This window comes from Pleurodeles waltl, chromosome 3_2 (genome assembly GCF_031143425.1).
Source record: "Pleurodeles waltl isolate 20211129_DDA chromosome 3_2, aPleWal1.hap1.20221129, whole genome shotgun sequence".
Classification (NCBI taxonomy): Eukaryota; Metazoa; Chordata; class Amphibia; order Caudata; family Salamandridae; genus Pleurodeles; species Pleurodeles waltl.
Window position 1 is genome coordinate 8,056,989 of NC_090441.1, and position 18,160 is coordinate 8,075,148.

The window sequence follows — 18,160 nt, forward strand, 5'->3', positions numbered from 1 at the left end:
GTTACTGACGATTTGACTCCTGCTTTTCCAACTGCACGGGGTGTGAGGCAAGGATGCGTCTTGGCGCCCACCTTGTTTCTTTTGTTTATCAATGCTTGTTTGTCATACCTTTTAGACTGCCAAAGTGATGCCCCTAGTCTGGGCGGGCAGAAGCTTCCTTGTCTTCTGTTTGAAGATGATACTCTACTGTTATCACGCACTGCCATGGGCCTTTCTAGGCTGCTCTCCAGATTTATGGAGTTTTGTACTGACCATGGGCTATCGATTAATTCAGCAAAAACAAAATACATGGTTTTTGGGGATATTAGGCACAAAATGAAGAGGCCTGTATATTTAGAAGGTGTTCCCTTGGAAAGGGTGGGTACCTTTGATTACTTAGGCATTAAAGTGGAAGATTCACATCTTTAGCATGCTCAACGCCAAAAATCTTTATTATGCCTGAAGCAGAGGGCGGGTGGCATTGTCAGATTTGCCTCTAGATCTCCCAAATTTGCAGTGTCCCCTGCCCTGGAAATATACAAAGCTCAAGCTAGGGGGGCCGCCTTATATGGTGCTGAACTCTGGGGCCACTGTAATTTGGCGAATTTGGCAAGGGTGGAAAATCAGTTTTTAAAAATGTTGCTAAGGGTCCCATCGAGTACTCCATCCTTGCCCATTCGCCTGGATCTAAATCTTTTCTCAATTTCACAGATTGCTGCCTTAAGGCCTCTGCTGTTTTGGATTCGGTTATGGACAACAGATGCCCTAACCCCTTTTCATTGTGGCCTTTGTAATTTGGTGGGCCGCGATTCTACTATTTAAATTAAATGGTGTGTCTTTGTTGAACAATCTTTTTACCAGCTTGGCTTAGGGTCCTATTGGCAGGATCCTATTTCTATTCCTAAAAATGCTGCACAGCTGTTAAAGGATGCTTTCTGGCATAATGTTCAGGTTGGCCAATTTGTTAGTTCCATCCCATTGTCTATGTCCGACAATTTCTTACTTGTTAAATGTCATTATGAATTCAAGCCTTTTATGGACGCAGCGTTATCTCCATTTGCTCGTGCCCTTTTTATTAGGTTTATGATCGGGTCTCTTCCTTTGTGCTGTTTAACGTACAAATGGTCCAGCTCAATTAATAGATCCAAATATTGCCCGATGGGTTGTAAAAGTGAAGAAACCGTTCCACATGTTTTTTTCCACTGTCAAGCGTATCATAAACAAAGAGCACTTTGGCTCATCCCGCTTTGCAAACAATTAGGGGTTAGATCCTGTCTTCATGCTGAGAGAATTTTAAAATGCGACCCGTCCATTCAGATAGTTTTACCAGTGGCAAGATTTCTCGAGTCAATCTGGCGGTTGAGACTAGCAATTTTAAGGAATAAAACTGTGTAGTTAATTCTTAGTTTTATCTATGTATATTTATTAAACTTGGATGTATGATTGCAGTCTTTTTAATTTATAGGATATAGATATTGGTTCAGTATATTATTGATTATTTATAGATCTATGGAACTGATCCCTCATCTTACATTGTGAGAATTTTAAAATATGAATCATCCACCGAGATAGTTTTATTAGTGGTAAAATCTTTTATATTATTCTGACAGTTGAGATTAGCAATTTTAAGGAGTAAGATTGGGGAAATAATTTTTAGATTTATTTATGTATATTTATTAAATCGGATGCATGATTTTGGTCTTTACTCTTCAGGATATAGATATTGGCGTATTATATTTTCAACCATCACTGATTCACGAAACCAGTTTCCTTGTTGAGTAGACCTTTTTTTACACTAAGTGATGCTCATCTGGCTGTTTATTCTGTTTGATTTTTAAACTTGTTTTGTTCTTTTTAACCGTGTTTTTATTTTTTTTAGCACCTTCCTGCTCTTAAAAAGCTTTTTTTCTCTTTGTTGTGTATTGTACTTTAATGGTATGTTTTTTACTTACCGAAATAAAGTCAAAGACTGACTGACTGAGAGGTAATCCCATTTTGTTTTGGCATGTATGTATTTACAAACCAGAGCAAGCATATCAGTTTTATTATTTCATATACATTTCAAAACAGTGACAGGTTCTCTAAAAATCAATGAATCAATGCCCAAAATCTTAGTAATTAGCAGGATATCATAATCTTAATCTGGTATTATATGCAGTTACAAGGTAAAATACAAAACCTCTGACCTCATTATCACACGTAAAATAGGCCTCGCATGACATAGCCACGGTGCTCTGGTGTTTCAATTCTTAAATTAATTTTCTGATTGCTATAACAAGAGTGGCACATTAGAACTACATAGACCAATCACCGCACAGGGCGAGAAAATCAGCAAACTAAAATGCTGACCCAAAATCCAACTGTAGACGATATCCTAATTAAAACAAATAATAATTAATAACAAGTAAAACTAGGGGAAAATAAGAACACAACCATCAAAGAAGATAAGGGAAAAGGAACCACACACCAGCAGCTAGGGGGAAGGATGGGATGGCTTAACACCCACAAGAAATAAATAAAATAAGAGGTCCTTCTGTCCCTAACACAATAAAAATAGGGGTCGAAGTCTGAGGAACCCCTTGAGGAAGTGGCCTGGTAAGGGAATGTGGGGGTCTGCATAAAACATGAAGCAGGTTGAGGTTGGCTGCAGACATCCTAAATGAAGGATTGGGTTTGACACTTCAATCTTTAAGGAAAGATCTCCAAACCTAATCAAATATCTTCAATTTGTCATTTAGGGCCAGATGTATCAAACTTTTTTGCCTTCGCAAACATTGCGAATCGCAACATTCGGAAGTTTGCGAATGCAAAAATGCCTTTCACGATGTATGCAAGGCATTTGCAGTGCAATTTTAAGGAATCGCAAAAATAGAGATTTCTTAAAATTGCAACCCCATTTATAGAATCACAAATTGTGATTCTCTAAATAAGAGATTGCAAATATGGAATCCCTATTTGCGATTTCCAAAGCACATGTATCAAGCATTTCCTAAATGTGAATTGGGCAAATAGGAAATGCAAATACCACAAACTCAGGTTTGGTGGTAAGCATGTGCAATTTTTAAAAATGCATTATAAATGACCTCACATGTCCGCAAATATTTGTTGGGATGCATCAGAGGGGCCTTAGGCCCCCAGCACCCTGGGTTTGCATTAGCTAATTTGCAAATTCATAACTGGAATTTGCAAATTGGGAAATGCAAAACCATTCACACCTATTGGTCTACAGGCCCATAAGGATGAATGGAGTCGCATTCTCTAATTGCGATTCGGTAATAGCGTTTGCGAATTTTAAGAAATCGCTATTACTGACTCGCAAATTTGATACTTCCCATTTTGGATTTCTTAAATAGCGATTTCTTAAAATTCGCTATTTAAGAAATGCAAACCGGGAGCTTGATACATCTGGCCCTTAGTTCATAAATAATGCAGCCAAAGCATGCCATTCCATACATGTTATCCAACCAGGTCTGTAAAGTGGGTTTTGCAGTTCATCTCCAAAGATGAAAAATCACCAATTAAGGAACCCCTAGATCGATGGAAAGCTATCTATTAACATGTTGGGTCACTGAAGGGAGGTCAAAGTATAATGTAGGAATACCACCCAAGCTGTCAAAGGTCTGCCTACTCCGATCCCCTTTCTCAAATGGTCTGAAACATGTGACTAGAAGGTCTATATCACAACCTGATAAGCCACATCTCCAGCAACGTTTATCCTCACTAAGATGGGCATTGTGTAACCTTGCTGGGTACGCAATGTGATAGATGCCAAAAGTAATCCAGGTAGACCAATGAATTTCCTCCTCACCGATCATAATGGCTGCATTGTACCACTACGGGACATTAGCATGAATATGGCTCGAGGCTTCCACCAGCCTTTGGGCAGGATGCCACACGTTCTGGGAGGTGTGAATGATCGGATTAATAAGGGGAGTAATGGAAGGTCCTGAAGTGTAGTAAACAGCCAGGTGTCCAGAAGACTGCAATATATGATGCTCCAGCAATACCCATAAGGGTGTTGCCCTAAACGTAGGCAACCAGTACACAGCATGGGTTAGCTGCTGTGCCTGCCAGTAACCCTCCAAATGTGAAAGATATGAACCACCCTTTTCCGATGTGGAATAGAGCTTAGCATTCTGTAATCCCGGTCCTTCTGAGCCCCAAATAAATCAGGAGATGGAGCACTGGATGCTCCGTAGACATGAAACCAGTATAATAGGGGTAACATTTCAAAGATGCAATGAAATTTAGACTTCATCATAACAACCTGGACCCTAGCCCACAGGAATAGGTTCAAGACAGCCCACCTATTAAAATCGCATGCCATATGATCCATGATGAGCTGCACATTGTTTTGCACCATGTTTTCCAGGACTCGATTAAAAAACACCCCAAGGTATTTCAAACAGAACTGAAGCCATCTGAATGATAGGCTTTCCAGAAAGGCTCTCAGAGTGGTGTATGATAAGGGCAGGACCTCACATTTTGACCAATGTATCTTATGTCCCAAAAACTGAGTAAAATAATCTATTTGAGAGATCAGAGCAGTGGCCAAGGTCAAAGGATTTGATAATGTCAAATGAATGTCATCTGTATAGTATAACCTCACCTCATGTGAAAATAAAAATAACAATGGGAACAAGAAGCAAACCTGGCTAGTGGATGGATATCAAAATACTGGGAGGAAAAACCTCCACAAGTGACTGATGCAGTGGGTTCACAATGAATGCCCCTGGTTAATTTTGAGAAAGTTGTGACATATGCCTATCCTCTCCATGACCCAAACATCTTTACAAGACTGGTAAAGCCCCGGTTCTATATACTGAATCTTTCTTTTTTAACTCCCTTAAAATACCAAAGCTAACCCCCACACAAACTACGCAACTGGAAGGGGTGATCAAAGCGGAGGAAATAATCTCAGCAATCAATGCCATGCCCTCGGGGAAGGCTCCTGGTGAGGACAGCTTTCCAGCAGAATTATGTAAGGCCACCAAAACTCAGATTGTCCCCATCTTAGTCTCTGTTTAGCAGGGGACTCTAGATGAAGGTCACCTCTCTGCAGAACTCCTTAGGGCTCGAATCTCGGTGCTTCCAAAACCAGGGAAGGACCCCTTAGAACGTTCCAGCTATTGACGATTTATTTGATAAATGCAGATGTTAAGGTTTTGGTGACACGCTTGAATAAAGTTATCACAACTCTTATTCATCCCTCTGAGGTGGGTTTTGTTCGAAGACATTCCTTGACTAATTACTTATGCACTCTCTCACACATTATGTGTCAGGTGAGGGACAAGTTGGAAGAGAAGGTCCTCCTGTCTTTGGATGCCGAAAAGGCATTAAATTGTGTTTTATTTGAAGTTACCTCTTTTTGGCCACAGTGTTGTTTTATTAATAAAGGGAGGAACAAAATGAATAGTAAGTGTCAAATGCAGTCTTTCAATCATAGACAGCACTGATGCAAAGGCGAGAGCTGGCCACACAACAAAATAATGGAGTTGGAGGTCAATTTCCTTAGAAGTGACAACATAGTCACTTTCATACTAAAAAAGGTCACAGTAAGTTCACACTGAATCTGTCTGTGGTCATTAGCTACAAAGTTGAAAGTTAAGTAGAGAGTACCCAAGGATTGCCATTCAAAGTGCTCAATTGTATTTCGACTAAGGGTTTTCAGAGACTGCAACCCAAAGGTTTCCTAGTGTCCATTGACAATCGTATCAAACCTGAAGATTATTTTGGATTAGTCAGTAATCAGTTGTGGATACTGTCACCTCGGTTCAATGAGGTAACCTATTCTATATCTTGCCAAGTGAGATTGTCAGGCCCCATGGGTCACCCATTGAAAGACACTGTAAATGATGGGACTGTGTAACCTGCAGCTCTACTATCAACACCAAATTTATTAATAATGGCATTTTTAAAAAGCCCTTCACTATCCTATGTATCCTGTTTGCCCTCCTCCATTATTCTCTTTGGTCTTCACACTGTGGGCCTGATTCACGAAGGTAAACTTACACTTTTGGGTACGTTTACTGTTTTTGGTATTCACAAACTACGAGTTTTATTCTACTAATACAAAATTTACAACTGCTGAGACTACATTGTCGAGGGGGACAACTCTGCACATAAAAAGATCTGTCTGGCCTAAGAGTTCTCAAATATTTTCCTCATCCATGTCAGTAAAACATTCTGACATGCAGAATGAAATGTCCCTTCAACGCTAGCTGCAGTCCCTCAGTTAACTCCCTAGTGACCAATTGCAGTATCACCACAGAGCTCCAATGAATAACATGAGCACTAAGATATTGTATTCAAGACAAATGTGAGGCACTCCTGGATGCAATTATTTTGGACTACAATCTTTTAAATTAAAAACCTTTCCTGATGATTTGGCTGAACCAAATGAGCATTGAGATGTTAACATGAGTATGAAATATAAATGTCTTCAACCTTCACATGAAACTTCTTGGTGCTCCACTCACAGATAACAGCATCAATATTTCACCATTATGCAGATGATGCACAACTCTACTGCAGTCTCCTCTGCTTCAGACATCCAACGCCTCAAAAATTCCTGCACGCCAGCCAGACCTGGATGACCAGTGCCTACCTGAATCTCAACCCAACAAAGACCAAATTCCTGTTATTTACCAAGAACAAAAAACAAGAGATGATAGAAAGCTGTCTCAGTGGCATGAGCCTTGAAAGCTTTGAACCCCAACTTTCACCAATTGCCAAATCACTTTGATTTACCATCGACACAAACCTCGCCCTCAAGGAACGGGTTGACAAAACACACCCTGGTTCCAGCTCTCTCTTCTAAACAAACTATTTTTACTTTAACCTTTGTTCTTTCAGTAAATGTATATATTAACCCACAAATTCACTGAAAAAATGAAAGGTTAAAGTAAGGTTATAGTTTGGTGAATGTGTCAGTGACAACATTAATGTTTTGAACTAAAAAAACACAGACAATCACCAGTTATAGATAGCAGAACTAACAATAACTTGTGGCCCCGCCATGCACTGCTTATGACCTCACATATTACACCACTCATAACATGTTCTATGACATCATTTATGACATCTCAAATGACATTATTGATTTTATTTTAATTAAAGTGGAGGGGGGTGCATGACTCCCCTCCCTGAGCCGATTAGGCCCTGGGTAGCCCATTCCCCTGGGCCATTATTTTATTAAAAGAGAAGGGGGGGCTCATGGTTCCCACGTCTTGAGCCTTATTAGGCCTGGGGGACCCCAACCCCGGGGCCTTTTGTTGTAAGAAAGGGGAGGGTGTGCTGCATGCCCCCCCTCCCCAAGTCTTATTAGGCCTTGGGGACCCCATCCTCCAGGGCCCTTTTTTTAATTAAAGGGGAGGGGGCCACGTGCTCCCTTACATTTTTCTTTGCCCAAATCAGCAGATCAAATGTTTGCTCCTAGCTGGCGGGGGCATTTTGAAAGCTACCGCTGCTGGGAACAGACTTTGTGTTCGCTCTTGCTTGGAGGGAGATTAAAAAATGTTCCTGCCAAGCAGGAGCAAGCACAGGTTTCCTTGCCCATGCCGGTGCGGCAGGGAAACTACTATGTCCCGGGTGGGCTGCCCCAAACATAGCTAGTGAGCCAGCCCAAAGATGGGTCTGCACTGGCCATAAATGGTTCAGACATGGGGGCCATGCAGCCTCACTCCCTTTCAATAAGTTTAGCACTCTTGGGTGAGCCCACCCATGAAGCTGAAACCTGCCCAGGGAGGAAGGCTGCATGCCAACCTCCCCTAAAAAGCACCCAAGGCCCCATGGAATGGGGGAACCAGGGCTGAACCAATCCAGGGAGGGGGGCTTGTTTCCCCTTCCACAAACAAGCATGCTGCATCCTAAGAAATGGTGTCCCCAGTGTGAAAATCAGCCCAGGGAGTGGGGCCACATGCTCCCCTTCCCCTGATAATAAAGATGGGCCCAAGAGAATGGGGTCACCAGACCAAAGTCAACCTGGGGAGGGGGCTGTGTGCCCCCTTTCCTAATTATAATGCTGGGCCCCAGCGATGGGGTCCCTTGGGTTAATACTGACCCAGGTAGGGGGCTGCATGCCTCATCCTCTGGCAATCATTCCCGGCCCTGGGGATCGGGTCCCCAGAGCGTACATCAGCCTTGCGAGAGGTGCCACATGTGCCCCCTCCCCTTTATTTAAAGGAGTGGCCCTGGGGGGTGGGGTCCTCAAGGTCTAACAAGGTTCGGGGAGGGGGAGCCATGTGCCCCCCTCCCTTTTAATATAAAACAATGGCCATGGGCTTGGGGTCCCCAGAGCTTAACTAGGCTCATGGGGGACATATGGCCCCCTTTCCCTTTAAAAAAAGACCCTGGGGGATGGAGTCCCCACAACCTAAAGAGGCCCACAGAGGTAGGTATGCATCATCAATGAGATGTCATCAGTGATATCATAAATTATGTCATAGAGCATACCATCAGTAATGTCATATCTGAGGTAATAAGCAGAGCACGGCAGGAGCACAAGTTATAGTTAGCGCCACTAACTATACATGGTGAATTTATTTTTTTATTTTAGTTCAAAATGGTAATGTTGTCACGAACAAATCCATCTAACTATAACCTTTGTTTTTTTCAGTGAATTTCTAAGCTTCAATTTTTCAAATAAAAACAGATCTTTTTATCACACCTAACTATAACGTTATTGTTTTCAGTGGAAAAAAACAATATATATATATATATATATATATATATATATATATATATATATATATATATATATATATATATCCATATATATATATATGGATATATATATATATATATATATATATATATGTATATATATATATATATATATATATACACACAGGTCCCAAGGTCATTTATTCGGTTAGGCATAGCACCAATACTTGCATCATGAGACTCAAGGTCTGACTACATTCACCGAGGAGGAGAGCTTGGAGCTAGATAGTGCATCATTCGCATATATATATATATGTATATATATATATATATATATATATATATATATATATATATATATACACAGGTCCCGAGGTCATTTATTCGGTTAGGCATAGCACCAATACTTGCATCATGAGACTCAAGGTGTGACTACATTCACCGAGGAGGAGAGCTTGGAGCTAGATAGTGCATCATTCGCCTGTAACATTCGCAGTAGCTCATCACAGGCTCTTGCTACCTCCAGCGTTTTTTGTCCCCTGTTAGCATCTTTAAGTATATTTATGCTTTCATATATTGCTCATTTAGTGAGTCTTACTGTCCATTTAGTCACTGTAGGGCAGTTTGTTACTTTCCATTACAGTGTAAGTTGGTGTTTTGTTAATATCAACACCAGGTCAGTGAATGAGGATGTAACCTTAAACTTAGCTGAGAGTGGAAATTGGCCCAGTAGGCAAGTTTATGGCATTGTAGCAATATTGCACTTAGTGACATCATTGATAATGCCCTTTATGCTTGCCTAGTAGTCATGGGGAGGTCCACAGCTCCAAACCATGTAAAACATTTCAGCCCCTCCGTTCCGCATCTGAGGCATCTAATGCATACCTGTGGGATAAATCTGTTGATTTTTCCTGGAGTCAGATATGCTCTGTGTAAATAATAACAATTAATTAGCTTGAATCTAGCATCACAGGATATTTCTGGGGTTCTTGCGAATATTTTCAGCCACTTTGCATCACTAATGGCTTCACCAATATCTTCCACCCATTTGTCTCTCAGTGTGTGTAATGGTGTAGATATATCCAATTGATATAGCCCTGTTATAGCTTTCTGCTTACCTGTGGTTGTGCATAGTACATGACAACACTGGTGTGCTTTGGGTTCCACCATGCCAGCCCTCTACTTTTGCTTTATTGTCACTACTACTGAACCAGAAAAGAAGAAGTTACCCACTGGCATGTTATGTTCAGTTTGACTCTCCTCAAAGGATCGTGTCTTTCTGTCTGCAAAGAAATCGCCTAGTGTGTCTACTCCCAGCCTTGACCATTCTGCTAGTGTTCCCTGTACCTTGGTCTTCAGGAGGGCTACTATGAACTGAAGTGGGAGGTCCGTGGAATAAGGGTGACCCATTCTTGATTTCTGTGACCATCTCAGCCAGCAGCATTTTGCTATGCATAGCAACCAATGGTGCCCCGTTTGTACCCGCTTAGGCATTAAAATCAGTTGTGCTAACCATTCAAAGGTTGGTGTATTCCTTTGTGTAGGGACCTCGTCATTACTTCTAGCATGTGCCCATCTTGTTAACCATTGCGTCTAGCCTGCTAGGTGATGTGCATCAAAGTGTGGAGCTGCAAGTTCCCCATCTGTCACCTGTCATTGTAACTTGGGCAGCACCACGCTACGCCTCTTTTAGCCCCATATCAGAACAAGGAGTTTGGTGTTTGGCTTTCCCTGGAATAACTTCAAAGACTATACAAAATACATATATACTCATTGATTTACTATCATATGCATACTATTCACTGAGTGCCTCCTAATTTGTATTTGACTCCTCACAGACCCTGCTAGATCTGTGTTTAGGGCCAACCTCCACCCTCAGGCACCTGCCTGCACCTCATCCCTAGTGGCCATATGCATCTGTCAGATCTGTCCACCTTTTAGCTCTTTTCATTCTTTTTTCTGTACTTTTGCCTTTTTTGTCTTGTTCTCTCCACTTTCACCCTTTTTCCTGCTCCCACGCTTTCCTGCCGCTGCTGCCCCCGTGGCTCTGCCTCCCCCTGTCCTCGTAGCGCTTCCCATCCTCCCGCCTCCCAGCTGACCAATCCCCTCCTCAATCCCCTTGTTAAGGGTGGCCGATGTGCGGCCGCGCTGATGGCACGCCAAAGGCAAACCTGCCCGCACCCATTCGCGCCTGGACCGCGCCCAGCACCATGGACCCTGCATCTCCCATCACCCACCGGTACAACGCCAGGACCCTTCATGCTCTGAACCCTGGACGCCGCAGCACCTGTCACTCGGCTTCCCCCAAGGACACCCATGGACCTTTCTCCTGCCACCACTGCCACCTCACCTTCTCCACACACCAAAAGCCTGACCTCACAGTGCCAGAACCACTTCCAGATCACCTCAAGTGCATCCTCCTTAATGTCCACTCCCTGCACAAACATGCTGTGGAGATTTGGAACTTGATAGACACCACCCACCCGGACATCGCTTTTTTTACTGAGACATGGTTTAACACAACATCTGGACTGGACATAGCTATCACCGTCACCAGAGAGTACAAGCTGCTACGCAAGGACTGTCCATCGAGAGCAGGAGGCGGCATAGCCACCGACCACAAGACCACCCTCCGACTGACGATAAACACGCAGGAATTCACCCCCATCATGGAGCACCTTCACCTCCAAGTGCACACCACCCCTAAGACCACCACCCACAGCACCCTCATCTACAGACCACCCGGACCACGCCCATCATTCAGCGACACCATCATCGAGTTTATAGCCCCCCACGCATTCACCTTCAGCAACTACATTCTCCTCTGTGACCTCAATTTCCAATTCAACAATCTAAGCCACCATAAACACCACAACACTACTAGAGAACCTGGACACAATCGGGCCCCAAGCAACTGGTCACCTCATCAACGCAGAGCACCAGACACATTCTGTACCCCATTTTCTTCGCCAGCAGCAACAACACCATCATCGTCTCAACACTGTTACACTGCACCGACCAGCACTGCATCCACTTTTCCATCTCAACGCACACTCACTCAACACGTCCCGCCTACAGGAAATGGAACTAGATCTCAGAGGGGCAACTCATCAACACTCTCAGCAACTCACCACCCACTGACACAACAGATGCCAATACCTTTGCTCACAACCTCCACAAATGGATCACTGACTGCGCCGACACCCTAGCCCCTCCCCGGATGACTACAGGAACACACTCCTCCAAGAAAGCCAGTTGGTCCCCCCCCCACACTCTAGGAATCAAAGCATTCATGCAGGAGTTTGGAGAAGAAGTGGAGAAAGAGAAAATCCCGCAAGACCTTGCAACCTTGAAATCCGCCACAGGATCCCACCACAGCCTCATCAGGACCACCAGGAAATCCATCCTGCAGGACTGCATTAACTCTACCATACACAACAAAAAAGAACTTTTCAACGTCATCAAATAATTTGCCGAACCATAAGCCATGACCACCAACATCCCTCCATCTCAGGATCTCTGCAACAGACTGGCCACCTTCTTCCACTGGAAGATCAAAGACATCTACAACAGTTTCGGACCCCAAGACGATCTCACATCACCAACAGCACCCCTACCAGGATCTGCTGAACCCTTACTACTCCTGCACGCCTGTACCCCCTCACGATGGATGAGACCCTCTCCATCATGAGCAGCATCTACTCTGGAGCCCTGACTGACCCCTGCCCACACTACGTCTTCAACAAGGCAGTGCCTCGATTGTGGCCAAACTCTGCAAGACCATCAACTTCTGCCTACAATCAGTAACCTACCCCGAGGACTGGAACCACTCCGCGGTCCGCCCACTTCTGAAAAAACCCGCAGCTGACCCGCCTCATCTCGCTGCTTCTCTTCAGGTCTCAGAGAGAGCAATCAACACTCAGCTACGCCAGCACATCAAGGATAAGAACATCCTGGACGTCCCCCAATCAGGATTCAGAACTAACCACAGTACCAAAACCGCCCTGCTCGCCGCCATAGACGACATCCGCTCCCTCCTCGACTGCGGAGAAACAGCAGCCCTCATCCATCTTTTAACCGCCTTCGATACAGTGTCTCATGGCAGATTATGTGCCAGACTCCACTCAGCAGGAATATGCGACAAGGTCCTCTGATGGATACACTCCTTCCTGACAGGAAGAACACCACTAATCATGAGCAGACTAGACTACAGAAACACCCTCTATGCCGAAACTTCCAAGAAGAACCTGAACAAGCTGCAAAAAATTCAGAACAGACTCGTCCTAGACATCCCCCGCTCAGAACACATCACAGAACACCTGAAAAACCTCCACTGGCTCACTGTTGAGAAGAGGATCAACTTCAAACTCCTCGTACATGCCTACAGAGCCCTCCACAACATGGACCTAGCTACCTCAACCACCGCATCACCTGGTAATCCCCAGCCAGACCTCTCTGCTCGTCCCAGCAGTCGCTTGCCAACGTACCCTTGATAGAGAAGTCCTCAGCTGGAGGAAGATCTTTTTCACACCTGGCAGCAAAAGGTTGGAACACCGTACCTCCTCACCTCAGACAGTTGCCATTGCTGCCTCTGATCAGGAAGGACCTCAAGACCTGGCTCTTCAACTGATCTCTGTGGACACACCCCTCAGCGCCTTGAGACCCTATGGGTGTCAGGTTACAGGGACGTTATGGTATACACACAACACTATAGCAATTCAGCAGTTATAGTTAGAGTTATCTAAAAAAACTATAACTTGTGCCCTAAGGTAAATATAACTTGCGCCCTCACCATGCACTGCTAACTATCCCACTATTGCAACACTCATAATATCTTCTGACATCATTGGTAATATCAGTGAAGCATTTGCTGTGAAATTATTAATGAGAAAACTGTTCATGATGGGGGGCCAAGTTATAGTTATAGGGTGCAGATTATAGTTTCTTGAGATAACTATAACTGCTGAATTTCTATTGTTTTGTGTGCATAAATTGTGTGCATAAAATATAACATCCCTGTAACGTTTGATTTTTTATTGAATATCTATCTATCAATCTGTCTCTCTCTCTCTCTCTCTATATATATATATATATATATATATATGAAACTGTAACTTGTGCCCTTTTTTTAAATTTCCTATGACACGAGGACTGAGTGTCGACCACATTTTCTTCAGATTGCGGCTAGTGAATTAGATGGCGTGTTTTCAGCTTGTGGTAATGAGGTACTCCGAGGTAGTTCTGCTGTGGTCCCGCATCACTATATACATGTATATAAATATATATATATATATATATATAAAAGCACACTTTCCAGATCAAGACCATGTTTAATTTGGTGTAGTTCCATTCAGACATTTTTGCTGTTTCACTGTTCAATTTTCCTATGAAATTTGCATGGAGAAAAAACGTTTTGGGACCATCCTTTTTCTCTGCTCCTGCCTGATGGATCACCCTGAAACTGTCCAGGAAGGAGCTGAGTTGGCTTAACCTTTTTTGTGGAAAGTGTTGTGAAGATTTGACTCTCTCCATCCCACTTCTCTCTCCATCTAATCCTCAAATGTAACTCTATTCGATGACAACCTCAACTCCCCACTCGTTAATTCCACCTCTAGTCCCTCTACTTCACCTCATTTACTAATTTACAAATTTCTGTCTATATCTCTTTCTCTTTTTCTTTCTCTATTTCTCTGTCATTAACTTGTGCCTCTCTCCCTCTACTCTTCCACTCTTTCATTTTTCTCTGGATCTTTTTCTTTATTTCAACTCATCCTTACCTCAGCTCTCTATCTCTCTCTCTTGGAATATTCCTGTACCAACCTTCTCTCTATACCTGTGTGCCTACTTCACAACTCTCTTTGCCTCTCCACCCTCTCCCATTTCTCCCTGAATCATTTCTCAATTTAAACTCACCCGCCATACCTCACTTCTCTTTCTACCTCTCTCTCTTTTTACATCTCTGTACATCAACTCTGTCTCTATAACTTTTTACCTAACAACTCTACCTCACACTATCTCTCTTCAACTATACACCCTGCTTCTCTCTACTTCACCTCTTTTCTCTATGTACCTCACCTATCTTCCTAACCTTCACCCTTCTCTCTTGTTTTCTCTTGCTGACTAATCTCTTAACCTGACCTATCATTCTGTATCTGTTCTCAGTTTGCCCCTCTCTCTACCTTGCTATTTTCCCCAACTACATCTCCGTGCTTTGCTTAATAGCTTACCCCTCACCATTCTTTATCTTTCCCTAGTTCACCTCTCTTTCTACCTTACTGCTCTCTACCTCATCCTGTGCCTGCCCCACCACTTCCCTTCCCTGTCTCTAAATTTTCTTTTCATTATCTATTTCTAGCTCTCTCTACCAAACTCCGGAACCTTGGCTAAGTCTCTGTCTTTTCCTTGGCAACACTTTCCATTTATTTCCGCTCTTATTCTTTTGTTTTGGCTTCCTCAACTTTCTCTCTTTATCTTTCATCCCTCCTAAACTCACCAATCTCTCTACCTCATCTCAATCGCCTTCGCCTTTTTCCCTCTACTTTTCCTGTCTCCTTCCCCAGTGCTTAATTTGTAAAAAAAAAAAAAGTGAGTGCCAGCGCCCTCGTCAGGAGGTCACTGCAGCTTGCACCACCCATTGTCATTGCCAGTGCTGCCAGTGATGGTACCTACACAACTACTAACCAGCACACTACTACAAGTGTGACAATTCAGACTGTTTGTGGCCCCCAAACCTATAAGCATGGTGTGGGCAACATGTATTCGTTCTTTTTAAATATAAACAACTGTTGTGCTGCTCATCTGTAAATTACACAAACAACACCACTATGTGGCAGCTGTCATAAGTGCTGGTGTTGGCTCAAATTAAGCAGTGTCGTCACTCCATGGGGTGGATATTACTGTCTCGCCAACAAAATGCACATATAGAAAGAAGAGGGAATTGATGAAGCAAGGGAAGATAAGTGAGGGGAAAATCATTCAGATCACTTTTCACCCAATGGAGTGATGACAATCCTAGGAAGAGCGCTTTTATCTTCACTGTTGCAGCAAGAATGCCAGTTGTAAATGGGGACTTATTTGTGATTAGGAATTTGCAGCAAAACAAGCTGCAGTATTTAGCACGTTTATTATATATTACGCATTGACCGTCTAACCATTCACCAAGTCACACTTACCATGTCTTTCTTACAAAAGAAGGAACAGTCTTGTTAAATATTCAAAGACGAAAAAAACGTCATTGAAGAACAAAAAGAAATGGCTTTATTAATGCTTGCTCAGTTTTACTTTTGATACTATTTGGCTAGCTGATGCTGGGGATCTTGAACCTTCAGATCATTTTGCATGCCTCATTTCTAGAAGTTTTAAGTATAATTCAGACTTGTTTGGGATCACAAATGTATGAACTAGCTGTAAAAAAAAAATCTAAAATGTTCTGATGAAAGGGCCCAAAACAGGTCCTGCCCGGTGCTCCCAAAATCATTAAAATGTCACTGAGTGAGTGAAATTTGAACTGATGAAGCCAATGTTTTGGCTGTTCTGTGATGGAGGGAAGCTTTCAAGACTGATACTTATGCTTTCATTTGTTCTGTGGAACGGAAGCTTGCACCAATGATTTCCATGCTGTTCCTAATCTCAGAAAGGTCAGCTTGCACCACTGAAGGCATGCTGTGCTTGTTCTCCAGTGAATGGATGCTTGGACTTCTCTTGTGTTGTACCTCTGCTATAAGGGAGGAAGGCCCCCGTTGTTGTCCATGCTCTTCCTGTGCTGTGTTTTGTAGATGCTTTATAATTACGTTTTCATTCTACAAATGTCTAGCTTAGTCAATACCTCCTTTTTCTTGTGTCACTGTCTTCTAAAATTGTTACAGTGGTGGTGTTGTTTTTTCAAAGTACTGACTCACAATATGCAGCTGACAAGGGGAGTGTAATCTCTCCCACACTTAAAAGATCTTGATTTTTTAGAATTGCTGTTCGCTGATTAGCTAATGCCCTTCAATTCCCTTGTAATAAAAGAAAGAGCCCCTGTAGGGGTGACAGTGTCTTTAATTTCACTTTCATCTGGGCTCTCCTTCATACCTGCCAGCTGACCTTCAGGTCACCTGAATAAAAATAGATTAGTCCTGTTTCTATACTTTTCTTCCAAGGCATTCTGGATTCTGAGATTATATCTTTCCTACATGGAAGGTATAAGGCTATCAGTCCCAAACCACCTCGAGAAAAAAAAGATAAAAAAACACACCAGGACTGGCCCAATCTCGCACGGGTCGCCTGGGGTCAGCTGGCAAGCTTGTTCTCGCCTCTTCATCTTCAAGAGAATTAGTGTTGCTCGGGCGCCTGCCTCTCCTGCTTACGAATATTGGAGCTGAGGGATCCGTACTCCTGTTTGGAGGGAAACCACATCATGCTGCACTGAGGAAGGTTAGAAATTCTGTCAGATACATTTCCCGTTGATTGTAGTATTCTGCTTTTTACCAAGCAATTTAGAGTATCAGCCCCCTCCACAGTCAAATACTGATTAAGGTGGAAACATGAAAAGCACTTTTGATAAACTTAAAACTGAAATTCTCGCAGAACAGCAACTAGAGTTATTCACTATTAGATGTACATAGGCCGGCATTAGGAGGAGATGCAAGTTGACACATAACTGAATAAAACTGAAATGTTGTGAACCCCAATTACTCTATCCGCCACAAACCCATTGAAAATCACTGACCGGCACCCAAAGCACTGTAGAAGGTAACTAGCCTGCTACCCATTGATGATTTCACGTAAAAATGTAATAAATAAAACACTGATATCAATAGAATCGAACAGTGCGTTTATGACGATATTTAAAGCGGGTGTGGCTAATGCAGCAAGAAAAGGGTGAAATAGCGCTTTCCATGCTGAACTGTGGTGGAGGCGAAGTTTGGCTGATGGAGAGGAGTGTGCCGTCTGGGGCAATGGGAAAGCTCTGTAGTAAAAGACTGCTTAGAAAGGGAGGGCAACATGAGAGGATGGTGAATGGTTGTGAGGTGAGAGTATGGAAGCGGTTTAGGGTAAATAACAGTTGCAGCTGGTTTCCCGGCACTATCTTTTCTGAGCTCAGGGCCTATGGAGAAGGCAGCATCAGGAATCAAATCAAATCATTAACATTTATAAAGCGCGCTACTCACCCGTGCGGGTCTCAAGGCGCTAGGGGAAAGGGGGGGTTACTGCTGCTCGAATAGCCAGGTTTTTAGGAGTCTCCGGAAAGCGGGGTGGTCCTGGGTGGTCCTGAGGCTGGTGGGGAGGGAGTTCCAGGTCTTGGCCGCCAGGAAGGAAAAAGATCTCCCACCCGCCGTGGAGCGGCGGATGCGAGGGACGGCAGCGAGTGCAAGACCAGAGGAACGGAGGAGGCGGGTGGGGACGTAGAAGCTGAGGCGTCGGTTGAGGTATTCCGGTCCCTTGTTGTGAAGGGCTTTGTGTGCGTGGGTGAGAAGTCGAAAGGTGATCCTTTTGCTGACTGGGAGCCAATGCAGGTGTCTCAGGTGTGCGGAGA